The sequence below is a fragment of the Malaya genurostris genome, chromosome 3 (genome assembly GCF_030247185.1).
Source record: "Malaya genurostris strain Urasoe2022 chromosome 3, Malgen_1.1, whole genome shotgun sequence".
In the NCBI taxonomy this organism is placed as follows: Eukaryota; Metazoa; Arthropoda; class Insecta; order Diptera; family Culicidae; genus Malaya; species Malaya genurostris.
In genome coordinates, this window is record NC_080572.1 from 207,055,417 (window position 1) to 207,082,958 (window position 27,542).

General features: G+C 37.5%; 1 protein-coding gene across 7 annotated transcripts in view; it reads left to right on the forward strand.

The window, feature by feature from the left end:
- The first annotated feature begins 6,778 nt into the window (after positions 1–6,778).
- LOC131435566 (potassium voltage-gated channel protein Shal) overlaps positions 6,779–27,542 on the forward strand; it is a 556,411-nt gene continuing 535,647 nt past the window's right edge. For 4 of the 7 annotated variants that reach the window (XR_009230513.1, XR_009230511.1, XR_009230514.1 and 1 more), the window contains exon 1: positions 6,779–8,912. The gene's annotated coding sequence lies outside the window, so the exon portion shown is untranslated. The remainder of the gene's footprint in view (positions 8,913–27,542) is intronic. The other 3 variants (XM_058603589.1, XM_058603591.1, XM_058603590.1) reach the window with 2 other exon arrangements.

Below are 27,542 nucleotides of genomic sequence, written 5' to 3' on the forward strand. Positions count from 1 at the left end.
GAGCTATAATCTGTATCAAGATTTGTGAAAATCGGTTTAACCGTTGCTGAGAAATCGAAGTGAATTCCGTTTTCGGAGCTTTTCTTCATTATTACCAGAGCGTTCGGAAGCGGAAACCGGGGACTAGTAGTACCAAAGTATATTTATATATCTACCAACTTACAATGTCTGTCAATTAGATGAATTTACCAGTAAATTTTAAAAAAAATGGAACTTGTTTCTCCATCACTTTTGAAGCAATACTCGCGAAATTGGAAAATTATTCACTTATCGCGCTGTAACACCGGAACCGGAAGTCGGATCTGGATAAACTTCTCGGGGGTATTTAAAAGAATTTCAAGCCCTTTTATTTGCATTTAGGTTTGTAAAAATCGGTTAAGAAATTTCCGAGAAAATTGAAAGAGCATTTTCTCAAAGATTTAGACATATTACCTTGTATTTCCGGAACTGGAAGTAGAATCGGGATAAGACTCAATAGCGATCCATGGTACTATAAGACCCTTCATATGAAAGTTTATGAAAATCAGTTCAGCCATCTCTGATCGAGTAGCATTATTTTTCACACACACACACATACACACACACGAACTCACTAACAAATTCACACACAAACTCACATACATACACACATTTTTCCCTTTGGCCTCCGTTCAAAAGTCGGTTTTCACAGCGATTGCATAGCCTTTTTATCTCAAAAACAAAAAAAATTAACAATTGTATCAGTTCGAGTATCTCAGATATCGTATATCATTTTCTTATGGAATTACTGCATAAGGCGTAAAAAGCACCCAAACTTATGTCAAAGTTTACCTCCGTCAACTTATCGGCCAAATGTATTTCGTTGTCAAGCCTAAGTTAGATATTCCGAAGGATGTTCGAAAGAAGAAATTATCGAAATTTGCACAGAAGTTCCTGATGTGGCAGGATATTTGAGGATATGGTAGAATAAGCACTCTCTTCATCACTCCCGGAACAATCAACTCTGCGATTTACACGTAATAGTGAATTGAGAAGTGTTTTAAACTATTCATATGAAGGAAAAAAACTCTGTTTTGGATTGATCTAGCATCTATCCACTGCGCTCGAAATGTATTGGAGTAGTAGCTAGCAAATGCAGTCAATTTTGTACAAAAAGATATGAGTTTTTAAAATTCATTGGTACTTCACACAGTTGAAAAATCAAGAGTAGCAATGGAGATGTACACGCGCAAACATCCAAAATCTACCGTTAGTTTGTTTATGTTGATTTTATGAGGTGTGCAAGGCGAACGGCGCATAAAAATCCACAGAAGGCCCATTTCCTGATGAGCACAGAATCCTTCACCAAGGCGTTAACGAGCCGCACAGAGTGTAAGTCAATTTAATACTTATCGTCATCAATCAATTATCAAACGATGTGGCCTGATCTCTTTTTGAATTGCGCTTCAAATTGTGTATTTTGAAAACGCACTTTTATTTAGTAAACAAAGACATAATCCTATGTCAAAATGTGCAATACAAGTGCAATGAATAATAGTACAGAAATTTACGCACATGTACATTTTATTGAATTTGGATCTCTCAATAGCAAATTTTCGGAAATAGGAATTTTTGGAAACTTTCTCAATGAGCAAATCAATCTAAAAAACCTTTCTTAATCCACCTAGTGGTGTGATAATGCCTTTCTCTTTCTTCAAAACAGTCTCATGAAATTTTCATCTTTTTATAAAATAATTTCTGACACTAATTTGGGCTCATTTTTGACACCAATTAATTCAGATTGATTCGAGTAGTTCACAAAAGTATGCTTCAATGTTTATGTCACACAGTCAGCATCATTTTTCCAAACTAGTGCTTGACATTTGCGTTGCCTATTTGTATGAGAAAAGTGATGCTAATCTTAGAAAACCCTTCTTAGTCCACTTAGTGGAATTTTCATAGATCTTGAAAAATCACCATAGTGGGGGCGGGCGGTGTGGTGGGGTATATGAAATTTCCGATATCGAAAAAAAAATTTTAATGCCAAAAGGCTTAGAATTGCATGAAACGTCGAGATTTAGTGTCATCTCGAAAACTAGAACTTTTGAAAAAATAGAACTTAAATATCAAAATCCCAGAGTTGATTTTAAAAAAAAAAATTTTTTTTTGAGATGACACTAAATCTCGATTTTGGAAATTTCATGTACTCCCCCTATGGTGCTTTTTTTAGATCGAAAATTTTCAAACCTTAACCGCCGGGCAGCACCCCTTACCTCGATTTAGCTCAAATTTTGCATGAAGATGTTTTTCGAGATGCTTAAATTTCTGAACAATAGCGCTTTACTAAATTAGAGGTGATTCCAAAATATTGGCACCCTTATTTACATTAGAGCGGTAAAAAACAACGTGTTTTGTCGGCTACGTCACATATACCATTATATGTCTGGAACCAAAAGTCACAGCCATTTGATCATCGAACTTGATCAACAGCCCGACAGTACCTTTCAAACGAGCATAGGTTTGTTAAAATCGGTTCAGCCATCTCTGAGAAGATTGAGCGGGTATAAATATCTTCGAAAAGTGAATCCGGATCTGAATTCTGGAACTAAATCTCGGAGTTGAATTCTGAAAACTGAATACTAGACCGGAACTCGGTAATTATAATTCAGAAGCAAACCAAAATCTGGATCCAGAGTTCAGTACTAGGATTTAGATTTAGGATTCAGTGTCTAACCGGAATCCTGTTCTCGAGTTCAGTTCCAAAACACATGTTCAAAGATCAGTTCTAGAATTCAGTTAGAGAATTTGTCACCTGAGTCCAGTTCCAGAATCTAGCAACAAAATTGGGTACCGGCGTACCGGCGAATCGCTTACCTAAATTCTACCTGTTTCACATATAAATAGCTATGCATCTTAGAACAGATATCAGTTTATAACAAATCTCTTTCGAAACAGTTACAATACTACAATATGGTTTTCTCAAAGTGTTGTAAAGCTTTTCCTGGGTTTGTGTGTTCCGGAAATTTTCCAATAACAGAAACCATAATTGGAAAATTAGAAGCTGAACAGTGCAAGGTTAAATTGAATACCACGTCAAGCATTTGTGCTCGCAGTCGTAGGCGGGCTTATAAGGAAAGTCATACGTCGGAAACAGAAGGGCAGTCAACAACGGAACCACAACCATCCACATCGCAATACGATTTAGAGGAAGTACCTTCAGCAGCTTCAATCAACTCAGCATCTTCTGAAGCATCAGTCGCGGCGGAGTATTCAAGAGCACACAACATTGAACTCTTCAACAAAGGCATCGCAGGAATCAATGTGTCTCCGATATCAACAAAGAAAACCCGGAATGCTAATTATCCTCGAGAAAAATATTTGGATATTTCAAGAGGTATAAAAAAGCAAATATTCGGGCTCCCGTCGGATGAAGAAGATCCAGAATTACTCAAAACGAAAGCAGCAGAGTTGGATGAAGTGATTACTAAAATGATAGAGCAGTTTGCTAAGCCTGATTGCACTAGGAATGCAAAAGTGCGTTTGTTGTCAGTCTTGCCAAACTCGTGGTCAAAGAAGAAAATAGCCACCCAATTCAAGGTGAACAAATACATTGTGTCGGAGGCAAGAGAATCAACGGACGAAAAAAAAGCCAAGAAACAAACGGGGCGCAGCAGAAACGAAACGATAGAAAACAAGGTGATTTAATATTTCAACAGCGATGACGTCAGCAGAGTAATGCCGGGATCAAGAGATTGCGTCACAGTCAAAATGAATGGTAAGTGTGAACGCAAACAAAAACGATTGCTTTATTCACAATTGAAAGAAATTTATTTGGGTTATAAGGAGGAATTTCCAGATCGAAATGTTGGATTTAATACATTTGCAGCATTAAGCAAGTTGCTTGGAAGTTCTGGTTCACATAACATATGTGTTTGCACAATCCATGAGAATGTTTCATGAAAGATTCATGCTGTTGAAAAATATTTCAAGTATGATGATAAGAATTTTTATTTAAAAAAGTTATTATGTGACTCATCAAAAAGATCCTGCTACCTCCGTGAATGCAAAAGTTGTCCAGCGACACAAGATCTGGAGAGAAGCGTTTTAGACAATTTCGAAGAACGTGATTTGACTGAGATAACACATGGATCAATAAGTCCAGAGACTAACAATGGAAACAACATTTTTTTTGCAAATTTTTTTTTATTCATCAACATAATCACCTTTTAGGATGATACAATGGTTCCAACGTTTTTCCAATTTTTATAAAAAAAATTATCCTTCGCTTCAAAATAAGCTTCAGTTTCAGCGATGACCTCCTCATTTGAGCTAAATCTTTTTCCCTGGAGCATTTTTTTAAGATCAGCAAAGGGCCAGTAGTCACTGGGGGCTAAATCTGGCGAGTATGGGGGGTGGGGAAGTAGATCAAAGCCCAATTCGTTCAATTTCGCCATTGTTTTCATCGACTTGTGGCAGGGTGCATTTTGTTCCATCGAAAGCAATCGCGGCACCCACTTGGGAAAAACCCTTTTAATGCTCAATTTTTCATGAAGGATAGTAAATACGCTTCCATATGATATCTGTGTCATCTCAGCAATCTCACGGAGCTTTACTTTACGATCTTTCATTATAATTTTTGTCACTTCATTCACATTTTCCGGTGTAACGGCTTCCACAGGTCTACCCGAGCGTTCCGCGTCATTTGTGTCGGTACGACCACGTTTAAACTCGGCGAACCACCGAAAAATCGTTGCTTTTGATGGACAAGAGTCCGGATAACATTTTTCAATCCATTGTTTCGCTTGCACGATGTTTTTACCCATTAAAAACAATGTTTTATCAAAACACGAAACTCGGTTTTTTCCTTTTTTTAAACAAACTACAAAAAGACTTTACTCCAACGTCGATAACTCAGCTGTTTCTGGTCGGATCGATTTAAAATTTAGACCCATTTCAAGCAAAGGTTAGTACTCTAGAAAGACGTGGTTACTGGTTTACTACGAGCGCCATCTCTGCTTTAGTCTCGGGACTTATTGATCCATGTGGTAAGATTTGAACGATGGGTTTCTACTGACAGGTGTGATCTAGAGAAATTTGTCAAACCAGTAGAAGAATTTGCAGCATATTTTTGCAAAAATTAGAAAAACTCGTTACTCAAGATTTTATTAGAAATCAGCAATCTGATTTTCTTAAAAAGGCAAAATCTAATTTAAATTCAGGAGAAATCGAGAGTATTTGTGATTTTTCAAAAAAATTTTCATTTGTGCTTCAGGATGCTGTTCAAAGCCACTATTGGAGCAATGATCAAGCAACCATTCATCCGTTTGAAATTTATTATAGAGAATCAGAAGAGCTTAAACATTTAAGATTCATTGTGATTTCAGAAGTGCATATACACGATACCATCGCGGTTCAAGTGTTTATTTCACACATAATGTCATTTTTGAAAGACAAAATTCAAATTAAAAACCTGTTTTAATCCACCTAGTGGTGTAATGATGCCTTTCTCATATCAATCAAACTATCATATATAATACTGTGGGATCCTTCAAAATTATTTTTCTTCGATTCTTAAAAGAATAACCGAAATCGGTTTGTTTGACCGTCTACTGATAAAAACCATCAAATTGGAATAGATTTGAGGTCGATTTAGAAAATTTTTTAAGGTTTTTCCCCATTTTCAGTGATGGTGTACAATTTTTAACACACTTTACCCTATATTTCCGGATCCGGAAGTCGGATCAGCATGAAATTCAGGAATAACGCATGGGACCACAGGACCTTTCATTTGAATCTAAGTTTGTGAAAATCGATCGCGCCATCTATGAGAAAAGTTAGAACACATATTTTCTTTTTTATGTACATTTTACCCCATAACTTTCGAACCGGAAGTCGGATCCAAATAATATTCAGGAATTTTGTATGGGACCTCAAGACGTTTCATTTGAATCTAAGTTTGTGAAAATCGGATCAGCCATCTCTGAGAAAAGTTAGTGCACTTATTTTCACAATTTTTTGCACATTTTACCCCATAATTCCGGAACCGGAAGTCGGATCCAAACAGGAATTTTGTATGGGACCTCAAGGCCGTTCATTTGAATCTAAGTTTGTGAAAATCGGATCAGCCATCTCTGAGCGGTTACCTCACTCGCCTCACCCTCACTACGGCACTGGCGGGAAGTGACTCGAAGCTTCTGGTCATCGAAACTATAGTGAATTCTTTTTTTTTTTTTTTTTTTATATCGTTTATTTATACCCGGCTTTAACCAAGTTGCGGTCGTTCACCGGGGAGAATTCTTTCAAGATGAAATAGAGGTAATACTAAATGCTAATAAATAAATGTTAAAACGTTAAAAAAATTACTGATGAGTTACGGTGTGTTATTTTTAGTTCAAAATGTAGGATAAACAAAAGCTAACGGAAATTCGTCCTCTTTCGGAACCATATTCATCCAACCCAATGCTGACGCACTGATCGAGCTGAAGATCGCGAAAGATGGGCACCCAACGAGAGTAATGTGGGTGGTCCAGTGAGTCAGTGATTTCTTCTTCTCACAGCAAAAACAATCCGGGAGCAACAGTACGGAGAGTGAACAGCTTCACGGTTATAATGGTTGCTGTGCTAAAGCTAGTAGCTCTCCCATTTCAAGTCTCCTCCGCTTCACATTCTCATGGTTCTCTTGCTCTTCATGTGTTTGGAGCAATTAGCGTACACAGAATTGCCGGATTAAGGCAGCTGCCAGCTAGTGCCACCAGTTGTTTCGGAGAGAAACCAGCGAGATTCGCCCGAGAGCAGCCGTACAGGCGACCCGCACGTTGGTGTTGGTGGTGTTGGTACGCGTGTGGCAAGAATTTTCCCTACGCTTTCCCGAGCAAATTTTCCTCTGCTCGCATCAGTTGGTTGAAATTTATGCACCCGTTCGGTATCATCCTGCAAGAGTGGCCCAACTGGCAAAGAAATAGACTCCTAAATGAGAGATAAGCCTTTGATTCCAATTTTTTTTCATTCTTTTTATGTGAAACAAAGTGAGGTACTGTTCGTTAACTGACTGACTGTGTACAGAAGGAATTTCAATATGTACTGATTCCCTGTCGGGTGTAATTGACAAAAGGGAAAGTTTGAAATCACCTGTTTCCTTCAATGTGGTATATTCTATGTAGTGATGTTACAAGCTAATTCATGTGGGTATTATAGGCTGGTGGTGAAGTACTTGGCAAAAATTTGCATGATCTGTCAGTGCTAAAATATTGTAACTTCGTTTTCGGAGTTTTCTCAATGTGTGTGTTTTTTTTTTTGCTGTTAACAATCGTCGCAAGCTGGAAACTAAACAGTTCAGTGTAGTGGTTCGTTTATTGACCACTGAAAACAGCCTCCCTTCTGTTCGTTGATACGGCGACTGAGAGACGTCCGATTGGAAACCATCGACCATCAGTCATCAGTTTTAGTGTGTGGGCGCTGTGTAGAAACAGACACTGGTTTGATTTTACCCAGCCATGTAAAACAAAAAAAAAACAAAAAGAAAAACGAAAAAAATGTGAGATGAGTTCCAGTACTGGTGAATAATTTACTATCAATGTGGCAGTACTAGACATCGCTAGGCGCTCTTACGATAACAGCGAGACGGCAGCAGCCAGCATCTCGGTGATAACGCGTTGCAGTGGGTTGTGGTTAGCTGGTTAGCGGAGCGGGGGTGGACATTTTGGCCATCTGTCAAGAATTTTAATCGCATTCCGGGACCAACAGGGCAAAACCACTGTGGAAATTAATTTCAGTGATTGATTTTGGCCGGCCGCGATTGAAGGGTCGATTAAATCACGAATAAATCACCAGAAAGCAGTAATCGAAGCCCGTCGAACTGAAGGGCAGTGAAGGAGAGAAGAAAAAAGTATGGAAATTCATGCGAACCATTCAAGATTAGGTTTCGTATTTGGTTAACTGTTTTGGGTCGGCAAAATACATTGGAAATTATATTTCCCTCGCGAACACACGGGGCGGCAGCGTGTTTTCGAGACGGTCAGCGGCAGAGCAAGTATCGAAGCAAGTATATAAGCAATTGAAAGCGAACACCCGGTGAAGGATAAAAGAGCAAAATATAAGAAAATATTTTCTTATACATTTGAATTGGAAGTGACTTTGTGATACCAGAAAGCGGGGAAGTGAACGTGCGTGTGAGCAGCAACAAAGCAAAAAGAAAAAAAAAACGAAACGAAGCAACGCAAATTTATGTTCAAGGAAAACGAAGAAATAGTGTGTGAATAATAGTGAACAAAAATGGGGAAAAAATTGTAATTGTTATTGATCGCCGGGGGGGTGTAGAGCAAAAAGAAAATAAATTATATTAAACCCCGACAGGCTGCCTGCCAGTGGGAAAGCAACGTTGAAATTGGTGAGTGGTTCGGGAATTAATTTTCCCTTTCTGCGGCTCTTTCAGGGACATTGCGTGAATATCAAACCTGTAATTTTAAATAATTGCTTGAGGAAAGGGATCCCACAAAACGTGCAGGAAAAACGAGTGTCAACTACGGCAGCTAAAGTGGCAAAAATTACGATCCGATATACTTACAATTCAAGAGAGCTCGAAGATAGTGAGTACAGTGGCTAGAAAAAATTGTCATCATCGGAGGGGAATCCCGAGGAATTTATCATAAAAAACAGGAAAACCAAAAATCTAAAGGCCAGTTGGTGATTGTGCCAGTCAATTTCCTCCGTGCAGCGCAAGGCAGAAAAAGTGGTGTTTTTCAGCAGTCGAACGAAGACAAAAAAAAACGTAAGATTTTTTTTTCTTACTTCCCAAGCGCCTGTCGGTCGTCGTTGTGTATCTGTGTGCAAGGCACGGAAAACAGTGACTAGTGGTGTGTATTCGTAGAGCACCCGAGGAAATTGCTTTTTCCCGAGCATCGCACAGGTTTCCATCGTCAAGCAGCCGACCGGCAGTTGGTGTGTGTATCAAAGAGGTGCGTAGTGTTAAAAATAAGACAAAAAAAATCATGCCTTTCTAATTGAGTGCCCTGAGTAGTGGTTCGCATAAGGATTATAGTAATTATATTCATACAGCTAGCGCGGTGCAAAGCCGAACCGAGCAGCATAGTGTATGCTGAGAAACCCGAATGGAATTTATTTTAAGAAAATTAGCGTGATCGCACGCAGCAGCGGTTTTCGGGCGAAGGAAATATGTTTATCTGTTCACTGACCATAAATTATTGTGATTCGTCTTTTTCTTAATTTGTTTTGTTCTAATGTTGGTTGGTTGCTGAGCCGAACCATTATCGGGGCTGTTAGCTACGGAGTAAATTTTTCTAGTCAAACAATTTGCATCCAATACTCGAAGATTTTCGTTTTTTTCAATTTACAGTGAAATTTGAATACAATTTCATATATGAATGGAAACACAAAACAGGGAAAGGCTGTAGGCGTTTATTTAGAAGTTTAGAAAGGATTTCAGTTCTTTATGGGGATTCATTAGTTATCAAGATAACGGGTTTTTTTCGATGACTCTTAAAAAAGACCAACGGAAATGGTTGAAGTAAACTAAAAATAAACGCTTTTAAGAAATAAAAGGTTCATTTTTAACGAACCACATCATTTAATTTTATACTTCATAAATAATACACAAAAACCCACGCACAATAACACTGTGTTAGTTCCGTTCTTGCAGAGACTGTAGTGTCATAATATGGCAATTCCTTCCTATGACGCTGCTCAGTAATTTTTAGGCAACACTATCGTAATTGTTATCTCTTCAGTTATAACTACTTTTGACGTGAATACGTCTTTCTTTACTATGAGTGCACTTCAATTTCAATTTATATAAGAATGAGCAGAAATTAATTGCGAATATCTTTTATTGTACTACATAGAATGAAAAGTCTCGAGCCTCTCACAGAAAAGACGTGAATAGTTTCGAACCGTGTATATTTATATTTTTGTTGAGAACAAGCCTTTAACAGTTCGGCTGAAAAGTTCGTATCCTCTAATAGAAACATACATTTTTTGCCAAAATTCGTTTTTATTATTCAACATAATTGCCATCAGAGGCGATACAGCGATTATAGCGATCTTCCAACTTTTCGGTACCATTTTTGTAGTACGATTTGTCCTTTGCCTCAAAATAGGCCTCAGTTTCAGCGATTACCTCTTCATTGCTTCTAAATTTTTTACCAGCGAGCATTCTGTTGAGATCTGAGAACAGGAAAAAGTCACTGGGGGCCAAATCTGGAGAATACGGTGGATAAGGTAGCAATTCGAAGCCCAATTCGTTCAATTTCAGCATGGTTTTCATCGACTTGTGACACGGTGCATTGTCTTGATGAAACAAAACTTTTTTCTTCTTCAAATGAGACCGTTTTTTATTAAATTTCGTCCTTCAAACGCTCTAATAACGCTATATAATAGTCACTGTTGATAATTTTTCCCTTTTCAAGGTAGTCGATGAAAATTATACCATGCGAATCCCAAAATACAGACGCCATAACCTTACCGGCCGATTGTTGAGTCTTTCCACGCTTTGGGTTCGGTTCATCGCGTGCAGTCCACTTAGCTGACTGTCGATTGGACTCCGGAGTGAAGTGATGGAGCCATGTTTCGTCCATTGTTATATATCGACGAAAAAAGTCGGTTTTATTTCGATATAACAGCTCCAAACACTGCTCAGAATCATCAATTCGTTGTTGTTTTTGATCGATTGTGAACTCACGCGGCACCCATTTTGCACAAAGCTTTCTCATATCCAAATATTCGTGAATAATATGTCCAACACGTTCCTTTGATATCTTTAGGGTGTCAGCTATCTCGATCAACTTCACTTTACGGTCATTGAAAATCATTTTGTGGATTTTTTCACGTTTTCATCGGTAACAGCCTCTTTTGGACGTCCACTGCGTTCATCGTCTTCGGTGCTCATATGACCAGTACGAAATTTTGCAAACCACTTACGAATTGTTGCTTCGCCCGGTGCAGAGTCTGGATAACACTCATCAAGCCATTTTTTGGTATCGGCGGCACTTTTTTTCATCAAAAAGTAGTGTTTCATCAACACACGAAATTCCTTTTTCTCCATTTTTTTCACAATAACAAAAGTAGCTGGTATGGATTTACCGCAAATCATTCAATTTCACCGTTGCTTTTATGCATGAATAAGCTGGTGCGTCATTTTCCATAGCGATCAGCTGTTATTCAAAGTCTAGGGGATAGATTGTCATGGAATTTGGTATTGGGCCATCTAACAGATCTGCTGAAAAGTTCGTATCGTTTCTATGAGAGGTAGTGGCGCCCTCTCGAAAGTGGCACCCTCTCATAGAAACGATACGAACTTTTCAGCAGATCTGTTAGATGGCCCAATACCAAATTCCATGACAATCTATCCCCTAGACTTTGAATAACAGCTGATCGCTATGGAAAATGACGCACCAGCTTATTCATGCATAAAAGCAACGGTGAAATTGAATGATTTGCGGTACGGATTGGTGCACCATCCCCCAACGGCTATTATCTATTTCCAAACCTGAAAAAGTTTCTCTAGGGAAAGAAACGGAAGCCTACTTTGAAGGCCTTGACAAATCTTTTCTTTTGTCGTGAATACGACGTACTTTACTATGGGGTGTCTTTTCAAAATTTACCCTCTGAGAGAGTGATAAGTTTTTGATCGTGAATATCTCTTGTTGTATCTAACGAATCAACATAATTTTTGCTTCACGCCATCGGAAATATGATCACAATTTTATGATAAGATTATCAGTTGTGTGACATAAACTCAAATAATTGAAAATTAAAAATGTTTGAAATGTTTGGTATAAACGAGTATCAAAGGGGATAATCCATAAGGCGCGTTTGCCTTGCTCGTATTTTTAAAGCTCATAGCTCAGTGATCCGTGAAAGGATTTATATAATCTAACTACCAATAGAATCGATATTTTTCAACTTAAACGTGTATAGCAAAATCATTGAAGTATTTCAATAGTACACTATTGAAAAACCTGTCTCATTTGACCCATGTCAACACCAGCCAATCAGAACGCGTTCTGAAGAAGAGAACAAAATATCTGCTGCTGTACAACAAATCATTCGAGAAAAATGTTCCGAAAAGTTGTGAATATCGTAGTGAGTTCCTCAATTTGGTCCTTCTGAATGCTAGAAACGAATCCCTACAGCATATTGATAGTTTCTTTCAATAAATTATGCAAATCCGAAATGAAATAATCGACATTTTTTAGCCGTTAGGACCGCCCATTAGTGAAAAAGCTACAAACGAAATCACGTAAAAAGAACGCTCCTAACAAAAATTGGATCCGTTTGGATTCTATACCCACTGCGAGCAGATGTATTTTGTGTCGTTTTCAAAGCTAGTTTCGCTTCCGACAAGAGCGATTACGTCACAGCTACCAGTCATTTGCATTGATTAAAACACAACGGTGGAGAGCATTACACAAAATCATCCGTTCTAATAGCTCAAAAGTTTTCTAAAGAACTATTATTATTTGTTGTTCGCAAATCGAAGGTAAATATCCACAGTTCAGTGCAAATCTAGAACAGCTTGGTTAGATTTGTGCACTTTTCGCTGTGTGGAATTCACAGTAATCGAGATCATGTGGAGCCTGCTTTGTTTTTGCGAAAAATGTTCCAGAATTTATATCGTAGAGAATTACGCAATTTGACCCTTCTGAATTCTAGAAGTGAATCCCTATAGCATATTGATAGTTTAGTTCAATAAATTAAGCCTATTGTATCATTGATCAACCCAGCGAGTTAATGTTTTCTTTTTTGGAAGATTATGATCGGTTGTAAACGCTACACCTACACCAACCATATCAGTATCGCACCCAAGTACAACAGTTCAGCCTGTAATTAGATGACGGAAGTCAGCGGCATCCATCGGCATTCGAATTCAACTCATCACTCTCCATCAAAAACGCTTTCATAAAAGGTTCTTTTCAGAGCCACCATTATTTTATTATGAAGAACTATACTGCTTATTTCATAATATTTGTGTTTCAGAATTTTAAATGTTACTAATCTGTACTTTAGTTTAGGTGCATCGTTCCAAATTCTACGTACAATTTCATACAATTGATCAACTAATTGATATTCGGAAGTGTTAAGGAACATGTCAATTGTTTTCGTATTCACGACATCCAGTTATGTCTCTGACATTACCCACCCGCTTTTTTTTAAAGGCCATCAAAATGTTGGAGGACCAAGTGTGTCGCTCTAGATCAGTGGTTCCCAAACTTTTTTGCTCGAATGTACACACATTTTTGGAGTTAACTCTAAATTTAAATATAAAATAGATAGAAATGATACAAAACATAATTTGCTTTTCAATCCCAATGCGGTTTCAATTGTTAATTCAAGACCCTATCGTTCAAACATTACGTAAGCAGAGCAACAAAAAAAAACCTCACCTCACAAAGTTTTTAAGTGCAAAATTGAATCACAGGAGATTAACTACAATGTAAACTTAGCCGACCGTGCACAGTCAGATCAAATACCAAGTTCTTTTCTAGACGGAAGTCATCTGCGTTGTGTATCATAACATCCACAGTAGTTAAGTTGGCAGAACGATTTTCCTGGATTAAAAAAGGTTGCGGATGGGTTTATAACTGTCTCGGAAAACTTATGACGCCAGTTTTTGGATTTAATTATTTTCATTTTATCAGTCATAATTTCAGACCGTCTTTTTTGCATTGGACGTGTTTTCTTGTGCCGTATGTGGACAACATTATGATTTTTCAAGATCTCGCTCAAAACTTCATTTCTCGTTCTGGTTTTACTTCTTGTGTGAGAGACAAAAACGAAAACACTTTAAAACAAACATTCTAAACTTGAAGTAGAATTCACTACTTATATTCGGAACATAGATCTGAGTTCTAGACCTGGAGTTAGATCGGGAATCTGAACTTCTGACAGAAAGCTTAACCTAGATTCGGGACTTGGATTCCGCACCAGAATTCTGTTTTCTGAACTTTGAACCTATTTTGCACTTTAACTGAACCTGAATTGGATTCTGTACCTGAGTTATCTAGGATTCTTCTAAACTTGAAACTAAATTATTGACAAAGATTCTAAACCTAGCCCAGGATTCTGAACCAGGACCCTGGAGTTGGATATCCGACGAGGTTTCTGGATCTGAATACTGAATCTGGACATGGTTTTTGAACAAGAATTCTGACAGAGATTCTGAGCCTGAGGCAGAAATTTACACTTCGATACTGAGCATGGATTTGGATCCTAGACCAGAACCTGATTTCTTGACTTGAACTCTCGATGAAGGTTTCGGGTCTAGATCTGAAGCTGGATTCAGGATTCCAAACAAAATGTTTACTCAACAAATTTGCCTGAGATACTGGAAATGCATCAGAATGGTGCTTGATCCTGATTTTTGATTCTAAAGCTAAATTAAAAAAAAACTCTGGACTTGGATTCTAGGCCAAAATTTTGAAGCATGATTAAGGACCTGGTTTCTGGATCTGAGTTCTGGACCTGCATTCTGACCTTGGATTCTGAAAAAGAGTTCTTCATTTGGATTCTGAATCTGGACCTGGATTCTGTATGGATTCTTAGCCAAGATCTAAATTCCAGACCAGGATTCCATACTATAATTGGAACTCAAAACCTGTACCTGAATTGAGTAACTTGCCCTAACTTCTGAACATGAATTTGTGATCAGAGCAGAATCTGAATACTGAACCTGAAATCGGGACTTCGATTCTAGACCGGAATTTTAAATCTGGATCTGAATTATGAAATTGTACTCATATTCTGAACCAAAGTTATTGACAGAGTTTTTTGCTTGAACCTGAATTCTGCATCTGGGTTCTGGAATTAGGCCTGCATTTTGAACCTGGTTTATAGACCTGAACTTCTGCCAGTAATAACACACATAGGGTTTCGTGTGTTTTGGACATAAGTTCTGATTCCAGGCCTAGATTCTGGGTCTGAATTCCTGATATAAATTTTACCTAATGAATATAAATATAAATTCTGAACCAAAATTCTGAACCGGGAAGCAGGATTCTGGGTCTGAATTCCGAACATTTTTTTCTGTATTTTGTATGAATTGAATTTGGAATATAAACATGATGTGAATTTCTAATAAAACATTGAAAATATTCACACTCATTCTTATTTGACCAATTCTTGGTCGTAACAGCAATTAAATTTTCATCTTCTTACTTTCTTTTTCTTTCCCACAAATTTCACAAGAATTGAATGATGCACTAATTTGCAACTGATAGACTGGAATGTAATTGTTTTTGCAATGATATATTACCCATATGACTTTATAAATTTGTCATGAATACATTTTACTCAGGGCCTTGCTCAGAAAGATTTTTTAAGTATCGAAGCCCACTTTTTGCGACTCATTGCCCACGTGTTAACAATTTTGTGTTTACTACCCACTGAAAATGAGCTAATGCTCACTAGTGGGTTATAGGGACCAGTTTGGGAATCACTGCTCTTGATGGAGATTATACTGAAGAATAAAAAAGTTTTCAACTTTTTCTTTGTTAGGCCCGGGACTTCTTATTCCATGTAGTATTTAAGGCAGCAACATAATTTCTTTTCTATACCATCGGAAATATGATCAGAAAATTATGATAAATTTTTTAGTAGTTTGAAGTTATCTCGAATATCTCAAAATAGAAGTTTTCTAAAATGTATGGTATGAGCTAGCATTAATGAAAAATTCAGCAATCGAAAAGTCCCGCAAAACCGACACATAGACATACGGAACATTGTGTGCAGGGGAATATTTTCAGTGATTGAGTGCAATTTAGGGGTAAATGGGGTAAAACACAGTCCCTTAGGAAATGTTTCTATATCCTAACTAAATAGAATAACACGTGCGAGTTACATGCATGACTACCTTCCGTCACTAGTATTTCTTATAATTGCGAATAAATACTCGCATTGAAAAATATATGAAATATCATATGTTTCAACACCCCTGAAAATGGTCCATTGAAATCTGTGCAGGGCATGACGCCCGATAGTGTAAAACATGAAAAATTTACATTTTAAGTCACTTGAAGTCACGGTTATTCGAACATCGAGGCAGAATGATCATAAACAACGGGTGAACATCCATCAAAACAATGGAGCAAAACTCATGTCAACTACGGGGCAAAAGGCACTTTCATGAAGCTTCTTCTTTTTATTTAAAGAAAGTTTTAGTTTTAGTTTTATTTAAAGAAAGTTTTATTTAAAGAAAGTTTTGGGTCGATAACTTTGGCGGTTTTAGGAAAACGAAGCATTGACAACTAAAAGCGTCTTTATGACTCTAAAAAATTACATATAACAGAGACATAATTGGTTTTTGGTTATTTTTCCAGATATGATTGAACCGTCACAACCAGAATTTTTTAGTAATCTATTGTCATGACGGACTTTCAATTTAATTAAAACTTTTAGTGAAATTCACCTGAGTAGCTGTATAGTTTGTTTCAAAATGGTTGTTTCAAAATGTTTGAAAATCAGTGTAGACATCTTTAAGAAAACGTAGTGCGAATTAAATCCGAATCGAAAACAAAATACCACTAAAACTGAAATAAGTTTATTTGGTTATCGACTATACAAATCTGAGAAACCGATAAACCTGATTAATTTATATGAAATGGACATTTTTATACAAATCACCCTGTATCCCCTAAACCGGAAGTTAGATCTGACTAAAAAGAAAGATATTTTATAGGATCTTAAAACTTTTCATTTGAATCTTAGATCGTTCAGCCGTCTACGTGAAAAATGAGTTACACAATTTTAATTCCGTTTCACATATCATCCTGTAGTTCCGGAACAGGAAGTCGGATCAAAACATAATTCAGGAACCATGCTTAGAAGCATACGACTTTTCATATGAATCTGAGTTTGTAGAAAACGGTTGAGTCATCTCCGAGAAAATTGAGTGACATTATTTGTCACACAAGCATTTGCTGACCTCGACGAACTGATTCGAATGGTATATGGGCGTAGTGTTTTTCCAGCATTTATTGATGTAAGTAGTTTGAATCAATATAATTATGGAATTAGTTTCAACTCGAAAATGCTGACATTATCTGGGTTGACATTGTGCATCTCGAATCGAGTTGCTCGAAACGATTATTTTTGAAGTCGATTCGACTGAACTGTGGCATAACGAATCACTTTTGACTACGTGATCGAGATCCTAACAATGTCATAACAAACATAGGTAAACGAACACATATACATTGAAATCATGAAAAAAATTAAACTGTGAATTATTGTTTAGGTAATTTCGATAACATTTATTCAGTTCAAGTACTGAAAAGAAGAAAAATGTTTGTAATACTGCGGTTTTGAGTTGCCACGAAATTAAAATGAACACATTTCTGAAATTTAAATCAAGGAGCAGATTCGTTTCCACTCCATTTGAAAACGTAAAGATTTTTTTCAAGCGTGTTCTTGAATTTTTTGAGTCGAAAGAACGTTATTCACCAAATTTTGAAATTTTGTTGGAGAGTCACAAAATGTTTTCTTATCAACACTAAATAGTATTCAAATAAATAACGTTCGCATTTGAAAAAATGGACAAAAATTGCGGATTTGCCTTCACCCGCACTGACGAAATTACCCATGCAGCATAAATCATAGTAACCCATGAGTCAGCGGACAAATCGTCCGAAACGTCAGTTTGGACATTACACCTCGATGTAATAGCAGATAGTGTTTTGCAAATAGCATTAACTTTACGTCTGTCTACAGGTTTATGTTGAGCCGCCAGGTCGCACTAGCTACATAAGCTACTACGTACTGATGAGTCGAAGACAAAATGTAAAACAACTTTGTCAGCAGACAAAATTTGACAGCTCTATCAGTCGAACTGTAACCATGATGGCAAAAACAGTGAAGCAACTCCGTTCAGAAGTGTGTGCATTCAAAGAACGGCACCCCTGTCGCGTCGGAACCGGGCATTGTGCGGCACATTGTGGACGCCGGATACGCCTGTTCTGGCATCTATAACATCTTGGCACTATTAGACAACTATCAGAGCATCGAAAGAAAGCCTGGTTCCGGACAGCCGACGACCCTAGCGATCAGAAGCTTAAAAAAATTGAAGAGGAAAACCGAGAGAAAAGTGGCTACATCGCTGCGTGCGCTTGGCCGGTAGGTCAGTGCAACCGGCCAAACAGTGAAAACGTACTTGGGGAACATAAACGTATATTCGGACTGGCCGTGAACGAGGAAATTTGTCGTACGAAACGCCTACCAGAAGTTACGCCTTTCATCATGAATCACCATAAAGACGAATAATCAGACCACACGCATGGTCGAATCTAGCATCGGTCCACTACTCGAAGCGACTGTTAAAGGAGATGAAACGGCTGAGTATCGATGTAGTACCCAATTCGGTGAACCTGTCCAAAGTCCCGTAGCTGCGATATATCCAGAATTTCTGAACCAACCTGAATCGTAAGGTCTACTCCAACAATTTGTTTGTGGTAACTGCCGGAAGGTCGCTCGCAAGGGCGTAGAATTTTATTCTGCAAGTAAGCATAAATAATTACCCTCCTTGGGAAATTTGTCAAAACCAATTATCTGTCTTATATTTATCATCATCCGAAAAAAGTCAATTTATTTAATGCAAACGTTAATGGTTTTTCATAAAAAGCTTATAAATTCCATGTGGCTTAAAGTGCTTATCGCTACTATTTGTGTTTACAGGATTTACTATAAATTGAGTAATACGATCATTCAAACGCGTCTCGAACCTCTTGAAGCTGTGCTTGTAGAAGGATTTGTGTTTTACCTCAAAATATTCTCCAGATTCAGCGATTGCTTATTTATTTGAGTTTAATTTCTTACTGGCGAGCACTTGTACCATGCACATCCCAAAGTACTGAAGCCATCACCTTCCCAGCTGATTGTTGTGCCTTTGGACGCTTCGAACGTGGTTCATCCATTGTTTCATACCGACGCAAAAAATCTGCTCAGCATCATCAACACGTTCAATTGAAAAGGAAAACAATTAGTCCACTGGTACACTGAAGAAGATTGTAAATAGCACACCGAAATACTGGTATCGGCGTCCGTTACTATCTCGTGACATTAGTGGCGAAATAGTAAAAACTTTTCGAAAATAGTAACATTAAATGGAATAAGTTTTGCCTTTCTCTATAGAAAGGTATTAGAATTGCTTGAAAAACCGACTTTCGAACGGAGCCTCGGAGACCCATAGTGTTATATACCATTCGACTCAGTTCGTCGAGATCGGAAAATGTCTGTGTGTGTGTATGTGTGTTTGTGTATGTGTGTGCACTTTTCGAAGATATTTGAACGCGCTCAATTTTCTCAGAGATGGCTGAACCGATTTGAACAAACTTGGGCTCGTTTGAAAGCTACTGACGGGCCATTGATCAAGTTCGAAGATCAAATGGCTGTGACTTTTGGTTCCGGAGATATGATTGTATAAGTGACGTAACCGACAAAAAGCGTTGTATTTGAACGCGCTCAATTTTCTCAGAGATGGCCGATCCGATTTTAACAAACTTAGGCTCGTTTGAAAGCTACTGTCGTGCCATTGATCAAGTTCGAAGATCAAATGGTTGTGACTTTTGGTTCCAGATATATGATTGTATAAGTGACGTAACCGACAAAACACGATTTTTACCGCTCTTATATATATAAGGGTGCCAAAATTTTGGGATCACCTCTATTTTCGTTAAGTTCTAGTGCTCAAAAATTTAAGCACCTCGAAAAAAGCCTTCATGCAAAATTTGACCTAAATCGGACATGCTTAAGGGGTGCTGCCCGGTGGTAAAGGTTTGACAATTTTCGATCTTGAAAAAGCACCATAGGGGGGAGTACATGAAATTTCCAAAATCGAAAATTTTTTTTGATGCCAAAACTCTTAAAACTGCATAAAACATCGAAATTTAGTGTCATCTCAAAAAAATTTTTTTTTGAAAAAATCAACTTTCTGGGACTTAGAAAAATTTTCATATTTTTTCTAAGTCCCAAAAAGTCGATTTTAAAAAAACAAAATTTTTTCGAGATGACACTAAATCTCGACGTTTCATGCAATTCTAAGCCTTTTGGCATCAAAAATTTTTTTTTCGATTTCGAAAATTTCATGTACTCCCCCCTATGGGGATTTTTCAAGATATATGAAAATTTCACTAAGTAGACTAAGAAGGCTTTTTTTTAGATTAGCATCACTGATTACAAATAGGCAACGCAAATGTCAAGCACTAATTTAGAAAAATGATGCTGACTGTGTGACATAAACACTAAAGCATGCTTTTGTGAACTACTCGAATCAATCTGCATCAATTGTTGTCAAAATTAGTGTCCAAAATTATTTAATAAAAGTATGAAACATATTTTCATGAGACTGTTATGAAAGAAGAGAAAGGCATTATCACACCACTAGGTGGATTAAGAAGGGTTTTTTTTCTTTTTGAATCGATTTAGTTCATTCCACTAACCGCTCAAAAAAATAATTTTTGATCGACATATTGTTGTTTTCGATCGACTGTGAGTAAACGCGGCATGCATTCTCACTCAGAGCGTTCTCATGTTCAAATGTTTATGTATAATAGTTTTTGATATTTTTACGGTTTCAGCTATCCCACCCAATTTCAATTTACGGTTAGATATGATCAACTGAGCATGCTGTTTTGATGTTTTTTTTGGAGTAACCACTCATTTTATTTGCTTTGCAATTGCTTTGATTTTTTTGCAGCAAGAACCAAGGAAAAATTTACACACGAAATTGTTATGACTCCATTGTTTTGCAAATGGCAAAATTAGTTTCACTTAAACGGCTGTCACTTATTCTGACTAATCGAAATGTCATGAAATTTCACATACAGATTTTTGACAGTTGGTACATCATGAACGTCAAATGGATTTGACAAAGATCACGCCACCTGTGTGTCGGTTACACAAATTGTTGAGGGATGTATTACGAATGGCGTATAAGGCATCATCATCTTTTTATTTGTGATTGCAACGACTTTTGGCAGTCCAGTAGGTTGCTTCTAGTTTTATCTATTATACTCTAAAAAACCCCTTCTTAATCCACCTAGTGGTGTGATAATGCCTTTCTCTTCTTTCATAACAGTCTCATGAAAATGTATTTCATAATTTTATTAAATAATTTCGGATACTAATTTCGAAACTAATTGATTCAGATTGATTCGAGTAGTTCACAAAAGCATGCTTCAGTGTTTATGTCACACAGTCAGCATCATTTTTCCAAATTAGTGCTTGACATTTGCGTTGCCTATTTGAAATCAGTGGTGCTAATCTAAAAACCCTTCTTAATCCACCTAGTGGTGTGATAATGCCTTTCTCTTCTTTCATAACAGTCTCATGAAAATATGTTTCATACTTTTATTAAATAATTTTGGATACTAATTTTGACACCAATTGATTCAGATTGATTCGAGTAGTTCACAAAAGCATGCTTCAGTGTTTATGTCACACAGTCAGCATCATTTTTCCAAACTAGTGCTTGACATTTGCGTTGCCTATTTGTATGAGAACAGTGATGCTAATCTAAAATAAAAAAAGCCTTCTTAGTCCACTTAGTGAAATTTTCATATATCTTGAAAAATCACCATAGGGGGGAGTACATGAAATTTTCGAAATCGAAAAAAAATTTTTGATGCCAAAAGGCTTAGAATTGCATGAAACGTCGAGATTTAGTGTCATCTCGAAAAAAAATTTTTTTGAAAAAGTCGACTTTTTGGGACTTAGAAAAAATATGAAAATTTTTCTAAGTCCCAGAAAGTTGATTTTTTCAAAAAAAAATTTTTTCGGGATAACACTAAATTTCGATGTTTTATGCAGTTTTAAGAGTTTTGGCATCAAAAAAAATTTTTTATTTTGGAAATTTCATGTACTCCCCCCTATGGTGCTTTTTCAAGATCGATAATTGTCAAACCTTTACCACCGGGCAGCACCCCTTAAGCATGTCCAATTTAGGTCAAATTTTGCATGAAGGCTTTTTTCGAGGTGCTTGAACTTTTGAGCACTAGAACTTTACGAAAATAGAGTTGATCCCAAAATTTTGGCACCCTTATATATACAAGAGCGGTAAAAATCAACGTGTTTTGTCGGTTACGTCACTTATACAATCATATTTCTGGAACCAAAAGTCACAGCCATTTGATCTTCGAACTTGATCAATGGCTCGCCAGTAGCTTTCAAACGAGTCCAAGTTTGTTAAAATCGGATCAGCCATCTCTGAGAAAATTGAGCGCGTTCAAATACAACGCTTTTTGTCGGTTATGTCACTTATACAATCATATCTCCGGAACCAAAAGTCACAGCCATTTGATCTTCGAACTTGATCAATGGTCCGACAGTAGCTTTCAAACGAGCCCAAGTTTGTTAAAATCGGTTCAGCCATCTCTGAGAAAATTGAGCGCGTTCAAATAGCACGATTTTTGTCGGTTACGTCACTTATACAATCATATCTCCGGAACCAAAAGTCACAGCCATTTGATCTTCGAACTTGATCAATGGCCCGCCAGTAGCTTTCAAACGAGCCCAAGTTTGTTAAAATCGGTTGAGCCATCTCTGAGAAAATTGAGCGCGTTCAAATATCTTCGAAAAGTGCACACACATACACACACACATACACACATACACACACACACACACACACACACACAGACATTTTCCGATCTCGTCGAGCTGAGTCGAATGGTATATAACACTATGGGTCTCCGAGGCTCCGTTCGAAAGTCGGTTTTTCCAGCAATTCTAATACCTTTCTATAGAGAAAGGCAAAAACCCTTCTTAGTCCACTTAGTGGAATTTTCATATATCTTGAAAAATCACCATAGGAGGGAGTACATGAAATTTTCGAAATCGAAAAAAAATTTTTGATGCCAAAAGGCTTAGAATTGCATGAAACGTCGAGATTTAGTGTCATCTCGAAAAAAAATTTTTTTGAAAAAGTCGACTTTTTGGGACTTAGAAAAAATATGAAAATTTTTCTAAGTCCCAGAAAGTTGATTTTTTCAAAAAAAATTTTTTTCGGGATAACACTAAATTTCGATGTTTTATGCAGTTTTAAGAGTTTTGGCATCAAAAAAAATTTTTTATTTTGGAAATTTCATGTACTCCCCCCTATGGTGCTTTTTCAAGATCGATAATTGTCAAACCTTTACCACCGGGCAGCACCCCTTAAGCATGTCCGATTTAGGTCAAATTTTGCATGAAGGCTTTTTTCGAGGTGCTTAAACTTTTGAGCACTAGAACTTTACGAAAATAGAGTTGATCCCAAAATTTTGGCACCCTTATATATACAAGAGCGGTAAAAATCAACGTGTTTTGTCGGTTACGTCACTTATACAATCATATTTCTGGAACCAAAAGTCACAACCATTTGATCTTCGAACTTGATCAATGGCACGACAGTAGCTTTCAAACGAGCCCAAGTTTGTTGAAATCGGATCAGCCATCTCTGAGAAAATTGAGCGCGTTCAAATACAACGCTTTTTGTCGGTTACGTCACTTATAGAATCATATCTCCGGAACCAAAAGTCACAGCCATTTGATCTTCGAACTTGATCAATGGCCCGCCAGTAGCTTTCAAACGAGTCCAAGTTTGTTCAAATCGGTTCAGCCATCTCTGAGAAAATTGAGCGCGTTCAAATACAACGCTTTTTGTCGGTTACGTCACTTATACAATCATATCTCCGGAACCAAAAGTCACAGCCATTTTATCTTCGAACTTGATCAATGCCCCGATAGTAGCTTTCAAACGAGCCCAAGTTTGTTAAAATCGGTTGAGCCATCTCTGAGAAAATTGAGCGCGTTCAAATATCTTCGAAAAGTGCACACACATACACACACACATACACACACACATACACACACACACACAGACATTTTCCGATCTCGTCGAGCTGAGTCGAATGGTATATAACCCTATGGGTCTCCGAGGCTCCGTTCGAAAGTCGGTTTTTCCAGCAATTCTAATACCTTTCTATAGAGAAAGGCAAAACGCGACTGAAGAAAGCTGTTTAATCGCATTTTGGTAGAAATTCCGGACATGTTGTGATGAATTTATTTTGTATTCGCAGTTGATAGCCGTCATTTATTTCTAAAGCACGAAAGCACATTTATTGCTAAATTTCACTCCCGAAACACGATCTCGAAACCAAACACTTGTAAGCTGTTTCAAACAAGTATCCGAAAATCCAAAAGAATTCGGAAACCAGAACACACCCTCAGGGGCAAGAAATCTTTAGCACAACCTAGTCAAAAATTGCTAACTACCCCGATGAATAGTTTCCCCACGCCCAGTGTGCCATCAGAAACCGCAGGAAACTGTTTCTGGTGGAAAGAACGTTTTTGCATGCTTGGAATCAAGAAAATAGCCGTCGTTAAACATTCTTCTGGGGACGGTAAAGTTTCGCCGTGGCCGGAGTCAATCTTATGCAGTTAAAAGTTTTGTAATGAAAACAGTTTAGGCAACAAAAGTTGTTCATTTTGAGCATCTGTGTATTTACGGGGGTTAAGTGTCGGACACCGCATTAGTGTGAACTCGTAGGTGGGAAACATGCAAATCACTCACAATGGACAAGATTTACGCTTATAAACTTTGAACGAAGTTTGTATATAAACAGCAATAAACAGACCTCTTCTTTTTTAGCAAACAACTGCTGTTAGCAAACCGTTTATAATTAAACTGAAAAAGGTAACATTAAGCCATCAAGTCAGGTGTGATAACTTTTCCAATGATATCTAAAACAAAATTAATTGAATTAGTTTATTAACATTCGTGAAACCGTGCGAAAAGGTCAATTTAACTCTGACAGAGTGACGACCACGGTGGACAAACCGGAATGAGTGATGATAGCTGGACGACGACGGATAATGGACACCGTATATGACAGTCCGAAATGTTCACCGAAACGCACCAAAATTCGTTCCGATTTATGAGAAAAACCACTGTCGCACCCGTCGACAGGGATTTTCGACGTCTGTCTCGTCCCAAGCTGGCGCAGGATAAAAGTGTCACAAAAAAATTGGTGGTGGCGGTGGCTAATTATTAATTAAATTACTTTTTTGGAAGGCAGATTCACTAATTTGTGGGTCGAATTGAATGGTCCGACGGACTTTTCACGTAATGCACTGAACTGTGCGTGTCCTGGGGTTAGGTCGGTCTATCGGGTAGACAATGCGAGTGAGCTTTACTGGTGAATAATTACTTCTACCTTTTTTTTTATTTCTGCGAGCATAAAAATCCCAGCACCGAGCTCCGCACAAATTATTAATGACTTTCGGAATGAGTCAATGTAAAACAAACGTCGCATGATTTACATATGTCGTTTTCGTTTTTAAATTGCACTACACTGGTGTAGCGTAAGCTGCACTGAAACCGTTCGTTTTTACCAATTGCACTACACCAGTGCTACACTTTTTCTGCACCGATACCACTGGTGTAGCACTCATCAAAAGTTTGGTGTAGCTCTGTGCAATGGAATCGTTTATTGTAGTCAATGGTTACTGTTTATGTTTTCATCATTTTTGTTCGTTTATTCATGCCATGGTGTAGCACTGCACCGGTGTAGTGCAAATTAAAAACGAAAACGCCAATAGTTGTCTCCGTTTTTCTGTATCATCAAAGCACTGGATTTGTTGGTACTGCTACATTTTTTTTCTTTCTTGCAATCATTTCCCAACAAAGCAAGCGTAGGTCAAACGAAGGTATAAAGCTAAAAATGACTTTTTTACTTCAAACATAAAATGTTGTCTTTATGCAATCCTTCCCGTAACGAATGATTGTAGGATTGAACGTCGCTGCTTTTGCTACCACAGCACCATCCGGTGGTTTGATTAATGGAAGCATTGAGACTGGAAAGTTTCCGGACCGTTTTTCTATTGTGGCGACACACAAATATTTTATCTTCACAAAAATGTACGATAAATAGATGGGATGGTTCGGTGCTAAGCAAGCGGCTGTTCCACGCACTCTACCAAGTGTTGTGAACAAGAGAAAATGCCTTCGGGCAGGCTGGATAGTTTCATATGCTCTATCTCCAAAACGTGCCACCGACTTGATTGTAAAAACTATCGAGGCATAACATTCCTGAATACTACCCGATCAGTAGATCATAACAGAATGCTGCCCAAAACTGCATCTCGCTTTGGTGCTCGTTAGACATTTTTATTATTTTAACTACTAAAGAGACCAACCCTATATCAGACCTTGTTAGGAAAATGGCTTTCTATTATAAATTTGTTATCACTTGCTGATCCGGTGCCTACATGGTGCATCCAAAAGTTCTGTTCTACGGCCTACCAGATAAAATTGCAATTCGAAAATCTTCTACAATTTTTTAACTGGAGAAGTCAAATCCTATTTCAATCCACCTAGTGGTGTGATGATGCTTTCTTCGTATTGCGTGAGTTTGAGCACAGCACAGTTTGAGTGTGTAAAATTTGCTCATTCTGCGTGGCGAATACTTGTAGATGTCACCACGATCGACACTATTTTGGGAGCAGCATTCACATCGCGACACTGCTTTGGGTGCTACGTTCACTTAACGCAAATTTTTTGTTTTGCTGTTTGTTGAAATGACAAGGTTATTTTTGTTTTACTCCGATCGAATTCTTTTTCGAATTATACGATAAGAAAATAAAGTAGTCTTAGGAAAAAAAATGTTCAAATTGGTGTAATTGGAATATTTCTCTAACAGGTGGGGAGGAAGTTGTTATCGTTCCGGAAAGAAGTGAATTGTTTTTTTAAAGATCGCGGCGAATAGTCGGCTAGATGGCAGTAGTGTTTTCAACGTATTGCAAATTTGAAATTTCCAAAGGTTTTTGAAAATTTTTTTTCGAGTCTGTATATCTGTTATTTGTAGTTTGAACCAAATTAAATTTCAATTACATCCTATGAGATTATAAAACTCTCTATTTGATTTAGAGTTTATGAAAATCTTTGAGAAAATTATGTTAGTTTTCCTTTCTCGTATTGAAATTGCATAAGTCACTGTGAACCGTGGCCCGGAGGGACGAGTGTGATATAGTGTCACATAGCCTACTCTTGAATTTTACTCGAACCGAACTTCCGGTTCGGGAGTAAGGGTTTAAAATGTACCAACAAAATTTAAAAAAATGCACTCGATTTGCTTAGAGACCACTCAGATGAAAATCAAAGGCCTTAGAATCCCATGGTCTGCAATTGAGTTTCGTCTGTATCCGACTTTGGGTTTTCGTTTTACGGGGTAAAATTAGCAAAATGAATTAAAAGAGTGTACTCGATTTTCTCAGAGACCGCTCATCCAATTCTCTCGAGCTTAAAATCAAATGAAACCTTAAATATGAACCTACCGAATCTCAACTAGATAAGACTTCCGGTTCCGGAATTATAATCTGATAAGTATTAAATTTTCATTTTCAAGACTGAGTTTTTATGCTTCGAGCCAAATACATTTGAATAATCGTATAATTCTTTAATTGACATGGGTAGTTGGTCATTAAATATGTTAATTTTGAATATACCGGATCATCGTTACTGGTTCCGAGAAAATACTCGAATGCTTCAAACTGAAAATCACTCCAATTTCTCAGAAACGGATGAACCGGTCTTCGCAAACTTAGAC